Source organism: Hordeum vulgare, chromosome 7H (assembly GCF_904849725.1).
Source record: "Hordeum vulgare subsp. vulgare chromosome 7H, MorexV3_pseudomolecules_assembly, whole genome shotgun sequence".
Classification (NCBI taxonomy): Eukaryota; Viridiplantae; Streptophyta; class Magnoliopsida; order Poales; family Poaceae; genus Hordeum; species Hordeum vulgare.
The window spans coordinates 600,611,256-600,625,675 of record NC_058524.1 but is presented as its reverse complement, the minus strand read 5'-3'; the positions used below and the strand labels follow the sequence as shown (position 1 = coordinate 600,625,675).

The 14,420-nt window shown below is 41.6% G+C and overlaps 1 long non-coding RNA gene across 1 annotated transcript; it reads left to right on the top strand.

Moving 5' to 3' along the window:
* The first annotated feature begins 8,313 nt into the window (after positions 1-8,313).
* On the top strand, positions 8,314-8,742 carry LOC123410780. Its single transcript, XR_006613100.1, has 3 exons — positions 8,314-8,399; positions 8,514-8,555; positions 8,646-8,742. It is a non-coding gene; the product is annotated as an uncharacterized LOC123410780 (long non-coding RNA).
* Positions 8,743-14,420: the final 5,678 nt, after the last annotated feature.

The following is a 14,420-nucleotide window of genomic DNA, read 5'->3' as shown; positions in this document are numbered from 1 at the left end:
GCTTAAGACAAAGGCGTCACATAAAAGGGTCAGCTGGATGAATTTTTTTCAAACATAGTTCAGTTTGTGAAATCTTTTGGCTCGTGGGTCAAATTTATCAATTCTGCCTTATTCCGGTCACCTTGCTTCAACCATGTGGATGTAGAAAAAGAACGCATGCATGACATCGTCGGAAGTGTTATGTGTTTCACATGAGAGAAACAAAAGATCTCACCCTAAAACATGCCATAGATGACAAAAGGAACCAAAGACGTGTCTCCTATGGGCAGATTCGCGATTTCTGGAAAGGAACCAAAGATGAGGAAAGTCACACCATTTTCTACCTAAATTTAGGTTGTTTTTTGGCATTTCTACCTGAATTTAGGTCGATTCCCAAGCGTGCCTCGCTGCATGGCCTAACCCTGGGCATATCTACCGGGGACCTAGCCAGTTGCATGCGGTGCACACTTGGTGGTCCCTTGCATGCATGGCTCCATGTCGTACGAGGTTCCTGCTCATGAGTAACATATACTACTATACAACTGTTTGCAACCTCCTCTGATGATCATTTTTTTTCTTTTTAAGACAAATTATTTTTAGTTATTTTTGACAATATCCTGTCATGGCTACCACCCCCTCCGTCCCAAAATTCTTGTCTTAGGTTTGTTTAGAAATGAATGTATCAAAATACTAAAATGTGACTAGATACATTCATATCTATACAAATCTAAGACAAGAATTTTGGGACGGAGGGAGTACTTATTTACATGTGGTTTTGATAAACTATGACGCCTATTTGTCTAAAGCCACGCACACGCATATCATGCAATTCATCGAGCAGTTTGGGCGCATCAAGTGTGCCGTCATGGCCCGTGAGAGCAACAGTTAATTGATGCACGTGCAGTAGATGTAGGTGTTGAAGGACCGCGAGGTCGGTGGCCGTGTCGGCCCAACGCATGCGTGCTCGAGCAGCGTGGGGGCTATGGTCATGTCCGTGGCACCCGCTGGTAGTGATAGAGTAAGAAGTATCCGGCCGTGGCAAGTGGTCGTTCGTAATTGAAATTGCCTCTAAATTTATAAAATATTACCCACCAATGTTACCTATAAATGAAAAAAAAAATCTTTCATATAGAAAAATCTCAGACTGGGCAGCTCATGTAGAAAACTTTATAATGCGCTCTATGCGCTGGAAAAAGACACATGTTGCCAGTTTGGACGGCCCATGTGTCGGTGAGCAGTTTTAATTTTTGTTTTTTCTTTTCCGTTGTTGTTTTCTCTACTTTAAATAATTTGATAATTCAAATAAGTTTTAAAAAGTAAAAACAATAAAAAAATTAAATAGATATATATTAATTCGTAAATTTTTGTGGCTCCAGAAATTGTTAGAATTTTTTAAATAAGTATTCAGAAAATGTAAAAAAAATGTTCGGGAAATAAAAATATGTTCATAAGTATTTTAAAAGTTTGTATATTATAAATGTTTACTAAATTGTGCAAAACTTTGGTAATTCAAAAAAGATTCGTGTAGTGAAATATATCCTAAAAATTAAAAGCACTTTCATAAATTAAAACATATAGTTTATTTATTTCTATTTTTTTTGCTGATTCAAAAGCAATCATGCAGTTCAAAAAATGTTCATTAATTATGATAATTGTTCCATCAAGTCCCAAAAAATTGTTGGTCGATTCTAGATATGTTCGCCGATGAAAGAAAATATTTAAAAAAATGTTTACTTTGGAAATAGAAAACTGTTTGCAAATAGTATAAAATATTCATGAATTCATAGAATGTCCACAATTAAAAATATGTTCACGAGTTTAAAAAATGTTCATGATTTTTAAGAATTATTCACAATTTCCCAAAAATGAAAATTAATAGAGGTGAAGTTGTCCCTCTCTTTCGATGAGATGGTGGATTCGTTTTAGTAGAGTCGACTTTGACGATCCGACTACGAATGTGTGAGGACGTCGCGCCTTAGCGATCGCTAAACCAACTTCGAGAGTTTATTGACCACGCCGGAGCACAATCAACCTGACGACGAAGGTCTGTTTTCTGCACGCAAACGAAGAACAAGCAAGAAACTAAGATTGCAATCAAGATATTGCGAATATAAGAGGAAAGCTTTATTGATGACGGTGGGGTTGTGTGACGCCTTTGTCTGGTTGTGAAACACAAACGAAGAACGCGAAGTTACAGCTATGACGAACTTGTAATCTAAAAAAAACCCCAGTCTAAACGGGGCCCTAAGGGCTGTATATATGAGAGAATAGAGAGGCAATTTCGTGACCCTTGAAGGAGGGGTCCGAAAACAGCACTAAACTCGGTTTTCCCACACATACGGACTCTAATAATAGCCTATATTATGGTGTTTCGAAATTACATGGCCCTGGCCAAAAAATAAGGTGGCGCAACACCTATAATAGCCTATGGACGAAATTTATAAAGTGACGTCTTGAATATTTCGTCCAAAGCCTTCATGCTCTCCTTATTCTCTAAAGTGCGAAAATCACTAGTGGAAGCTCCATTGTTTTCTCCTGCACGTGCACCTTCTTCTCCATGCTTGATCCCGCTCCAACTAATATCCTTTAATATTAAAAATGGTACTAACCCCAAAATCTGCAGGCAACTCAAGTCTATATGCATTATCATTTATTTTCTCTAACACTTTGAAAGGACCATCAGCACGCGGCATTAGGTTCGACTTGCGTAAATCAGAAAATCTGTCCTTACGCAAATGCAACCAAACAAGACCTCCAGGTGCAAAGACAACATGCTTTCTAGCCTTATCCCCTATAAGTTTATATTTAGCATTCATGCGCTCAATGTTTTTCTTAGTTAACTCATGCATCTATAATATCAAATCAGCACGTTATTTAGCATCCACTCTTGAAATAAGCAGCTTGCACTCTTTCTCCTTGTGGGCAACACGTCGTTTTATTTCCTGTTCAGCTTTGCAAGCAAGACGAAACAAATGATCCCTAGAATAACACTTTTCATGAATTAGTATCTCTTGAATATCATGGTTTAATCCTCCCCAAAATATATACATCAAATCTTCTTCACTTTCTTCTAACGAGGAATGCAACAAGGTCGTTTGTAAATCATCATAATATTTCATTACAGTGTCACTACCTTGTTTTATATGTTGTAGCTTTTTAATCATGCCACAAGTATAATAAGTAGGAACAAATGTGTGTCTCATGGCAAGTTTTAAATCAGCCCAAGTAGTAGGTACATAATCAGGGTGTAATCGACAACATTCACTCCACCAAACTGAAGGATAACCGGTGAAAGAACCAACCGCGACCTTAACTTTCTTATGTTCAGCAAAATTATGGGAAGAAAATATATCATTTATTTCAAATTCCCATTCAATATATAAAGTAGGTCTAGCCATTAAATGATGGTGAAGAAAGATTAACCCGATGATGTGCATTTGTATCTCTCTGCATCTCTCGTAATAGTTGTTATGGTGGCACATATCCCACGATTGAAGAAGCCCATGGATTGACAACTCTTGATCCTGTCATGACTAGTAGAAAAAAACAAAATCCAAAAATATTGTTCCTATTAACTACTGGGAAGTGGTGGTGGTGTGATACGTCCATTTTGCATCATGCTTTCATGTTGATATTTATCGCTTTATGGGATATTATTACACATTGTGGTACCATATTTATGCCTTTTCTCTCTTATTTTGCAAGGTTTACATGATGAGGGAGAATATCGGCAGCTGAAATTCTGGACTGGAAAAGGAGCAAGTTTGAGACCCCTATTCTGCACAACTCCAAACACCGTGAAAATCAACAATGATTTTTTTGGGAATATATTAAAAATATTGGGCCGAAGAAGTGCCGGAGGAGCACAACCAGGGGCCCACAAGCCTGGTAGGCGCGGCCTACCCTCCTGGTCGCGCCTAGGGGGCTTGTGGGCACCCTGGTGGCCCACTGGCTCCCCTCTTTTGCTATATGAAGGGTTTCGTCCGGAAAAAAATCAAGGAGGAGCTTTCGGGAGGAGTCGCCACCGCCAGGAGGCGGAACTTGAGCAGAACCAATCTAGAGCTCCGGCACGACGATCCTGCCGGGGAAACTTCCCTCCCGGAGGGGGAAATCGTCGCCATCCTCATCACCAACACTCCTCTCAGCGGAGGGGAGTCATGTCCATCAACATCTTCATCAGCACCATCGCCTCTCCAAACCCTAGTTCATCTCTTGTAACCAATCTCCGTCTCACGACTCCGATTGGTACCCTTAAGGTTGCTAGTAGTGTTGATTACTCTTTGTAGTTGATGCTAGTTGGTTTGTTTGGTGGAAGATTATCTCTACTATTAAAGGGGGATCTGCCGTCGTCGTGATGGTTCAACCTCCAACGACCCTCCTCCTACCGCTAGCCTTTTCACCGTTCCACCGATTTTTTCAATCCCTTCATAAACGAGACGCTAAACCAGACGATTACAATAATAAAACCCTTCTCTCCTCGTGCGACCCCCTCCCCCCGCTAGAAAAAAAGCAGAAAAAGAAATAAATAACCGCAAGCCACAAGGCACGAACGCACGTCTCGTCCCCTGCTACTCCATCCCCACACCCTCGCTCCCAATCCCATCCCTCTCTCGAGAAATCTCACCGCCGATGGTGCCACCGCCCCAAATCCAGCCATCCCGCTTCCCCGCGTCGCCGGCTCGGTCCCTCAAATACGCTCCTGCCCACTCGGAGGACAGGGTCTTCCTCTCGCCGGGCCAGGACAGGATGATGGACGGGCCGAGCGCGAGCGGCACCGGCGGGAGGCGGAGGTGGATGCAGCGGTCGTGCCGAGCGGGAGGGGCGGGCGGGGTCGTCAGAAGGACCGTAGCGGCGCCGGAGGAGCGCGTCGTGACCGTGCCAACGCGACGGAGCACTGCAGGTCAGTGCTTCCTTTAATTGGCGTGGCTATTTCGATTTGAGGGCGTATTTGCGCTTCTGCTTGCTTAATTGCCTTTTATGCCTAGTTGCCTGCCCAATCCGTCTTTCTGCTTCTGGTCGATTTCGCCTGGCCATTCCAAACGGACGTCGGTTAGTTTGTTAGCGATTGCTTCCGGTAGTGGGATTGGGATGCAAGCTTGTTGCTAACTGTTGGGGAACATCGCATGGGAAACAAAAATTTTCCTACGCGCACGAAGACCTATCATGGTGATGTCCGTCTACGAGACGGGATGTGTGATCTACGTACCCTTGTAGACCGTACAGCAGAAGCATTAGTGAACGCGGTTGATGTAGTGGAACGTCTTCACGTCCCTCGATCCGCCCCGCGAACCGTCCCGTGATCAGTCCCACGATCTAGTGCCGAACGGACGGCACCTCCGCGTACAACACACGTACAGCTCGACGATGATCTCGGCCTTCTTGATCCAGCAAGAGAGACGGAGAGGTAGAAGAGTTCTCCGGCAGCGTGACGGCGCTCCGGGGGTTGGTGATGATCTCGTCTCAGCAGGGCTCCGCCCGAGCTCCGCAGAAACGCGATCTAGAGGTGAAACCGTGGAGATATGTGGTCGGGCTGCCGTGGCAAAGTTGTCTCAAATCAGCCCTAAAACCCCACTATATATAGGAGGAGGAGGGGGGAGTCTTGCCTTGGGGTCCAAGGACTCCCAAGGGGGTCGGCTGAGCCAAGGGGGAAGGTCTCCCCCTCCCAAACCGAATTCTACTTGGTTTGAAAGGTGGAGTCCTTCTTCCCTTTCCCACCTCCCTCTTTTTTCTCCTTTCCTCTTTGATTTTCTTCCCAATGCGCATAGGCCTCTCTTGGGCTGTCCCACCAGCCCACTAAGGGCTGGTGCGCCACTCCCAAGGCCTATGTGCTTCCCCGGGGTGGGTTGCCCCCCCCGGTGAACTCCCGGAACCCATTCGTCATTCCCGGTACATTCCCGGTAATTCCGAAAACCTTCCGGTAATCAAATGAGGTCATCCTATATATCAATCTTCGTTTCCGGACAATTCTGGAAACCCTCGTGACGTCCGTGATCTCATCCGGGACTCCGAACAACATTCGGTAACCAACCATATAACTCAAATACGCATAAAACAACGTCGAACCTTAAGTGTGCAGACCCTACGGGTTCGAGAACTATGTAGACATGACCCGAGAGACTCCTCGGTCAATATCCAATAGCGGGACCTGGATGCCCATATTGGATCCTACATATTCTACGAAGATCTTATCGTTTGAACCTCAGTGTCAAGGATTCATATAATCCCGTATGTCATTCCCTTTGTCCTTCGGTATGTTACTTGCCCGAGATTCGATCGTCAGTATCCGTATACCTATTTCAATCTCGTTTACCAGCAAGTCTCTTTACTCGTTCCGTAATACAAGATCCCGCAACTTACATTAAGTCACATTGCTTGCAAGGCTTATGTGTGATGTTGTATTACCGAGTGGGCCCCGAGATACCTCTCCGTCACACGGAGTGACAAATCCCAGTCTCGATCCATACTAACTTAACGAACACCTTCGGAGATACCTGTAGAGCATCTTTATAGTCACCCAGTTACGTTGCGACGTTTGATACACACAAAGTATTCCTCCGGTGTTAGTGAGTTATATGATCTCATGGTCATAGGAATAAATACTTGACACGCAGAAAACAGTAGCAATAAAATGACACGATCAACATGCTACATCTATTAGTTTGGGTCTAGTCCATCACGTGATTCTCCTAATGACGTGATCCAATTATCAAGCAACAACACCTTGTTCATAATCAGAAGACACTGACTATCGTTGATCAACTGGCCAGCCAACTAGAGGCTTGCTAGGGATAGTGTTTTGTCTATGTATCCACACATGTAAATGAGTCTTCATTCAATACAATTATAGCATGGATAATAAATGATTATCTTGATACAGGAATTATAATAATAACTATATTTATTATTGCCTCTAGGGCATAATTCCAACACTAACTTGTTATGCCAGCCAAACCGAGTGCCTTGCTTTGCTTGGTCTGTTGTTTGATACGCCAGGCGGCCTCGCTCCTCGCCGACGACGGCCCCTCCGACGACTCCGCGCCCAGGCGCCCCTCCACCTTCCTCAACGTCGTCGTCCTTGGCAACGTTGTAAGCTGTGGAATTCATATTGGCTTCAGTAAATATACGTATTGTCTGCATCTGTCAAGTAAATATGTCAGAACTGTTCTATTTTGACCATAATGCATAGCACTTGGTGAACTATGTGTTGAGTTTTTGCTCATAAGGTTGTCTTAGTTCGTTGAACCAGTAGATAAGTCCTTGGTTTGAGCAAATGAGCAGCTCGATGATTTAACATATTCATGTTTATTTCCAGGTTCTTGGGAATGCAGAAGGTGTTGTGGCAGTTGTCGTCTCAATTCTGATATTCAAGAACCTTGTGTCTGTAAATGGAATGCTTGGTTACACCCTCACAGTTATAGGCGTCATTCTTTACAGTGAATCCAAAAAGCGTAGCAAACCCTAAGTTCCTCCCCAGAAAACCGTACATATGGCCGTCCTTTCTCAGTCCGGTCGGTGGTGTCCAGAGCTAATATATGACGGGGAACTACATCCGGGGCGATTGCAACAGATTCTATGATGTATGTAGCCGGATAACAAGGGTAGAGAGAAGTCCAATAATACCTGTAGTTTTCCCTTGGATTGTAGAGGCACTTTATTTTGCTAATGGAAATGATCAATAGTATACAATTTTTTTGTGTTTAGAGAATTGTGAGCCATGGCACTCCAGTATACGTTGTTAAGGTAAGAAGTGTGTTATATTTCTTCTGATCCAGCCTTATTTTTTACCTTGCATAAGACTTGTATGATTCTTGCTGATGGTATAATTTCTACGTTTGTGAGGCATCTTTACCTGTCATAGAGTCTTTTGGGTTTGAGACAGATCTCAGATACCATACACAGGGGCAAGCATTTTGTGTAGTGTTTGACCACTGGGCTATTGTTCCTGGCGATCCACTGAGAAACCATGTATTGAAGGTAAGCAATTCTTTGTTTACATTTTATTTGTTTCTTCCTGCTGCATGTACGATTTGCTTTGGAGTTATTCTGACTACCTGCTTTGGAGTTATTCATTTCAGGAGGATGTTGGTTTGGAGAAGAACGGCTCCTTGACTACATGCAGTAGGGGAACACAGTTTACTTGGAAGGCAGAATTCATACCGACGAGATAATGTCCAAGGCCAGCTGTTTGCTTTAGCAACATGGACAGCTAATTTTAAGCATATGCAATGCTAGCCTACTTGATTTGTTGTGCCATTGTTGTGTGATTATTGCAGAGCCTGACCCCTTTCTCTCTTAATTTGTCTCTCTCACATCTCTCAATCTATTATTTTTTGTAGTGTCTTATAATTGATGAAGCTGATTGCATTCTTGAGCAGAACGTTGAGGAAGATATGAAACAAATATTTAAACGCCTTCCCCAGGTATATTTTCATATAGCCGTCTAACAATTTTCACTTTATACACATACCACAGTTTATCAACTTTATTGGCATTTAACCATTTATTCATTCTTATTCACTATGATCGATGCACAGAATCGGCGGACAGTTCTTTTTTCTGTGACACAAACTAAAGAGGTTGGTGGATTTGTCCTGAAGTCCCAACTTTTAAGTTGATTCTTTATGTTTTTCTATCTCTATGAATTTACTGGTATTTTTAATCCACAGGTTGAAGATTTTGCCAAGTTGTCATTTGAGAAAAACGAAGAAAGGAAAGAAAAACCTGTTTATATCTCAGTTGATGATGGTAAATCAAATGTAAGAAAATGATTTGCCACACCATTCGTCTCTCTATTTTGAGGACTTTTATAGTAAAAATAACAATGATGCTCCTACAGGCTACCATGGAAGGCTTACAGCAGGGCTATTGTGTTATTCCTAGCGACATGAGGTTTTTGGTTCTGTATGCTTTCCTAAATAATAAACAGTCTAAGAAGGTCATGGTGTTCTTTTCATCATGTAGCTCAGTAAAGTTCCATGCAGAACTTCTAAATTTTCTCCAGATAGTGTGAAGATATCCATGGGAAACAGAAACAGCAGAAACGAACTACAACATTCTTTAACTTTTGTAAGGCAAACAAGGGCATCTTATTATGCAGTAATGTGGCAGCACGTGGACATGATATTCCTGATGTGGTGAGGTTTTTGACTAACATTTTATTGAAACCATTGCAATGAATTTTTCTTTTCCCTTGGTAACTGAATGATATTGCCCTTGTTTAGGATTATATTGTGCAATATGACCCTCCAGATGAACCAAAGGTTTGTGATGTTACTTGTTCTAGCAAGCAAAGGTATCTGTCATTCTTTGTTTGAGTGCCATAGGTTTTTCTTCAGTGATGTAATGCTATGTGTGCAATCCTGACAATAACAGTCAACAGTTAGCAATTTATAACTTGCATTGGGTGCCACTGCACTGCTGTATCTCAATTGACGATCCTCCTTCCGCTGCATTGACGAGGTTGCAGACGCATTGACCTAGAGCGACGATGGCCCCTACGGAAGCTCGACGCCCAGCGCAGTACTACCCGACTCTACCTCCATCTCTATGGTATGTTTGGCTTTCGAGAAAGAATCCTCATTTTGCACAAGGGTTAGGGAATTGGTCTGGATGAGGATGTAAAATCTGCAATTATGCATTCATGAGTTCACTGCACGGTTACTACTTTGCGTCATCAACCCTGAATATTTGGTAGTGCTAATTAGAGTGAAGATCATGCCACTTTATACATTTGGTAGTGCTAATTTATGATGAAATCAGCCTTAAAACAGATATACTTCCATCATTAGATTGCTTTGAAACTGATACATCTTAACTTCCATCAGTAGTTGATATTATGTCTAGGGGAAAAGGGCAGTTGTCTGAAGATTACAGTTTCAGAATGCTTCTCTTTCTATTAGTACAAAAGAGTGTCCAAAAAACAAGTTCAGAAAAGCGGGTCAGCCACTAGCCCCTCGGTACACAATCCAGATCATAAATAAGTATTGTGCTCACAATTTGACAAGCATCAATGATAAGCTCTTACATTGGTATCATTCATATACAAGATAAGCTCTTACATTCATATACAATCTTCAGTTTATTCTGAGTTCTAGATTCATGACAGAAAAGAAATACAGTTTCTACATCTGAAACTTTAGTTTGGGCTCTTGCTGGCTCATGCTGCTCAAGTACTGTCTGCCTCCTCCAGCATTGCAATGCAGGCCGTGTCTATGTGGTTGTCGCCCTTCATCCTTGGCTGCTTGCACTCAGCAACGCGACACTCACTTGGTACGTCCCATAGTGGCAGCGAGCTCAACAACGCGCTGGAGTCATGCGGTGGTGGCGGCCATGGCGTTGCTAGCCACTCTCTCTCTTTGTCTCTTGATGTGATGCTGGCGGCAGCTGTCGTCACACTCCCACGCTGGTGCGACGATGGTAGCGGTGTTCGCCTTATGGCGAGCAAATGGCGACAGGGAGTAAACAGATCGGTGAATTTTTTTTCTTACTGAACTGAGCCGGATGCATGGATCAGGGAGTAAACAGATTGTGTATATATGTGGCAGAGAAATATGAAATTCTGATGTAAATGGTCATTAATCAGGACTGACAGTGCTGGATGCATGGATGAGAGTGGAGGCCGCCTGAGGAAGACACACCATTGAAGGGGATGCAGTTCATATTGCAGCCTATGAAATGGTAATATCTTACCCCTTTCGTTTTCTATCCTCTCACATCTCAATCTTCACCAGAATAAAGCATTTGATTAATGAGCTCCACAAATCCGCCTTGCATAGATTATAAGACCCGGAAGAAGTGACTAGGCAATTGTGTTGTTAATTTGGTTTAACAGCTTCATAGGTCCGTTGTCACTATTCCTGCCGTCCTCCTGTTGGGCCGTCGAGGACCTCCTGTAATTCTCCGTACGTGCACCGTTGAGGGCGCCGAAGGTCTATCAAAATTTAATCAGGTGAACTTTTAACTCGATCTGGGGTATTCTGTGCTTTGCATGACTAATACTACATTTTTGGCACTTGGTGGTGGGTCAAAGATTTTTTATCGGCAATTTCATCTAGAAACCAATCCTCCTCTGATACATACTAGAAACATTTTTTGGGACAATAAGAAGTTGTTATTCCGGAGTTTAAGTAACCATTTGATAATTCCTTTGGGAAATACATGTGATCTGAGCATGAAAATCATTCTCATATATAGATATAGGAGGAAATGGGACTGATGTAAGAGTGTGTTTGTTTAGACCAAGGTTAGAATTTGACGACATGTATAAGTTCGGATTGTTGAAAAATTATTGTACTGGAATGTGTAATTAGATATGACACGTACATAAGAATTGTGCAGCAATCTTGTCTGACAAAGTAGGATCAAGAGGGATACTTAAGAACAAAGATGCAGACTTCCTACCACCAGATGCATTAAACTAGACTGTATCAACACGTAATGCCATCTCCTTTATTAGGATTGCCTTATTTGTGCTATTTGGTCAGTGTATGTTTTACTTATGATGTTACTTAGCTAGGAACTAAGGTGGGTTGTGCCTGCCAAGGCACTAGGTCCAGGGATATAGGTTAGAAATCAGAATGTATAATTCATTCTTACAAAACTTTACGCGCATACTTCTGTGTCGTTTTAACATAACTGCGTAGCAATCCAGTAAATTATGTAAGATTCAGTAGGAGGCAGTGGTGCCGGGATGAAGGTGCGGTCATTGCAGTCCTGGACAGCGTTGATTCATGCACATGTCCTATCCGTGGCAATGGTAATGTTCTTTGTGATTTGGGGTATCTATTTTCATTATTTTTTCCTGATGTATGTCATTGAGTTGGCTAAATGTAGTTATGATCTCTCAGCTGTTATGGAGAAGAGAAGGCTGAAATTTTTCTTCTGAATTTCATGAGGCATGAGCCACAAATTTTCTCAAGAATGACCCTTGGTATATATAAGGCACACATGCAATTTTAATAATACTCTCTTTTTAGCTCTCATTTATCTGGTGGCTCAGAGCATCGTATAATATAAAAGAGTCATTCAAACATAGCTCTTTGAATATCGACAAATGATTGGTTGCCTGATTTATTTATAAGATGATTCTTCTATGTATTTAGTTACATGATTTTAACTTGATTATCTTCTTTGAACATTTTCTTTTGCTGACTATTAGTTGATTCACATTTGTATGTGTTTTGTTGGTCTTTAGAACATTGGGGGAGCGTAAACACGAAACATCATGTGTAGCAGATAACGCTCTGCCTGCACTGGGCGGCGGAGCATGGGGCCACGACCGTGGCCGATGTGCTACTGGAGAGAACGGCACGAATTTGGAGGTGGCCATCGTGAATCGCCACCGGGTATGTAATTGTTTTCTATTCTTTTCCCCTGAATTTGTACTCTCGTTTTGGGTCCTTTGTAATGTTGTGGGATTTGTATTCTTTTCCCTCAAGCTGATGAATCAGAGAAGCGAGGGACTTAATTCTTCAGTGATGCCAGCAGTGTATCCCATTACTTGCATTTCCTCTTCAGTATGCTGACCAGATCTTGAGAGTCTTGGATGCTTCTTTCTCAATCCGTTTAAATACATCATTATTTTTACCAGGTTGTACACGTTTTTTCTCTCAATGTGCGCTCTCACAATCATATACCTTTTCCGATCTTGAAACTGATTTGTTGATGGTATAGGATATCACTCAAACAATGTATTCTCATCAAGGATTGGGATGTGTTCTCCATACAACATATTGTCCAGGGTATGTTTTTCCGTCCAATAAACTGAACTGCCTCATAGAAAATCATATGTAATACCCTCTTCTCCATAAATAAATGATATTTACTTGGCGGTAGGCCATGCTTGGCAGCCTCTCCTCCTCCCGGTCTTCGGTGCTTCTGCAAGAACTTAGCACCACTGTGGTCGAGCCACATAGCACACGAGCGAGCTACAACGGGCGCACCACTTCGTGGTCGAGCCACATAGCACACGAGGGAGCTACAACAGCGCACCACTTCGTAAGTTATTTTGCTCCTTTTTTGATAAATTCATAATTGGAGACCTCCATGTGCATATAACTATATATATACTTGGACTCATTGGAATTCATGTAGCTATTCTTCATAGTATTAAACACGTTAAATTAGTTGATGATTCACAAGAATATTGATAGAAGAATTCTACAGATTTATCTATGATTTTATGATTATGTTCTTACTACAGTTTATGGTTTAATATGTATCTTGCAAACTATGTAGGCAAAAATTATCACGTATTTAAGAGCTGAGAGAATGGTGTCAAAATGTAGTTAATTACCTTTCAAATTGCGTTACAGGATTCAACGATTAATGTATATACAATATACTTTCATGTCTGCTTGATTCTTCTATAAAGAATGTGGATCCACGTGGTTTGGAATGTTAAATATGTGCTCATACGATGTCTGCATTGAGCAATCTATTTACCGACGGCCGATTTTTAATGATGTCTTATAAAGTTGTGAAATTCTGCGAGGAAAAGCTTGTGAGTGGAATTAATGAGCATGGTGCTTGTGATGTTTCCTTCAAAGTTCTTTTGCAATCAATCAATCATTCCTATATTCTTATGTGTATAAATTCTCCTCTAAATCCTACATAACAAAAAAAGGGTTGCATACATATGTGTGTTACAATCTATTTCTTTCATATTGTTCACTTGTTTCATTGTATACATGCATTTTGGAAGGCAGATGTTAATGTTTGTTGGTTGCCACATAAGTTAAAAAGGTTAAAATCTTGAGTTGTATCGAGCATAGTCCTTTGCTTGAAGTTTCTGATGGACTATATAACATTGACCATTCAATCATTCCATCAGAATGAGACAAGGGCACTATTACATGGTTCGACAGAGATTGAAAGTATATTGCTTTATCGATTCTGATATAACGTTTCTTCTTATTCTTGATCATACCTATAACATGATACAAGCAATTATTTTGAAAGCTCGTTCAGTCGCACGACTTGGTGACTAGAGCTGCATTTTGAATATTGTACTATATAATTGAAGCACCACCATATTTTAGTGTGTGGAATGTGCCCGTGTGATAATCTATATAGAAGCTACAAAAAGTTTATCTTAAAATTTGATTGTATAGTATTAGATATCATTGTAAATTTTAATCTCTCGCCAGACACCAAGATTGGACAAGATACTTAATAGTAGAAATTGTGCAAGGTGAAGGACGAAGAAGATAACACGGAGGATAAAAGGTCGTGCAATGAGGTTGAGTGTCCTCTCGAAAAGAGGGAGGGGAGAGGATACCACTTTAGGACCATGAGATATCATCACATGTGAATAGTCTATGACTCATGTCACATGACATTTTCTTTGATACACAAATTTTGTTATCTCGTGGCAACGCACGGGGTACTATACTAGTATATTCAGATCCTTAATGCTATACATTACTCCTCTGGTCATGAAT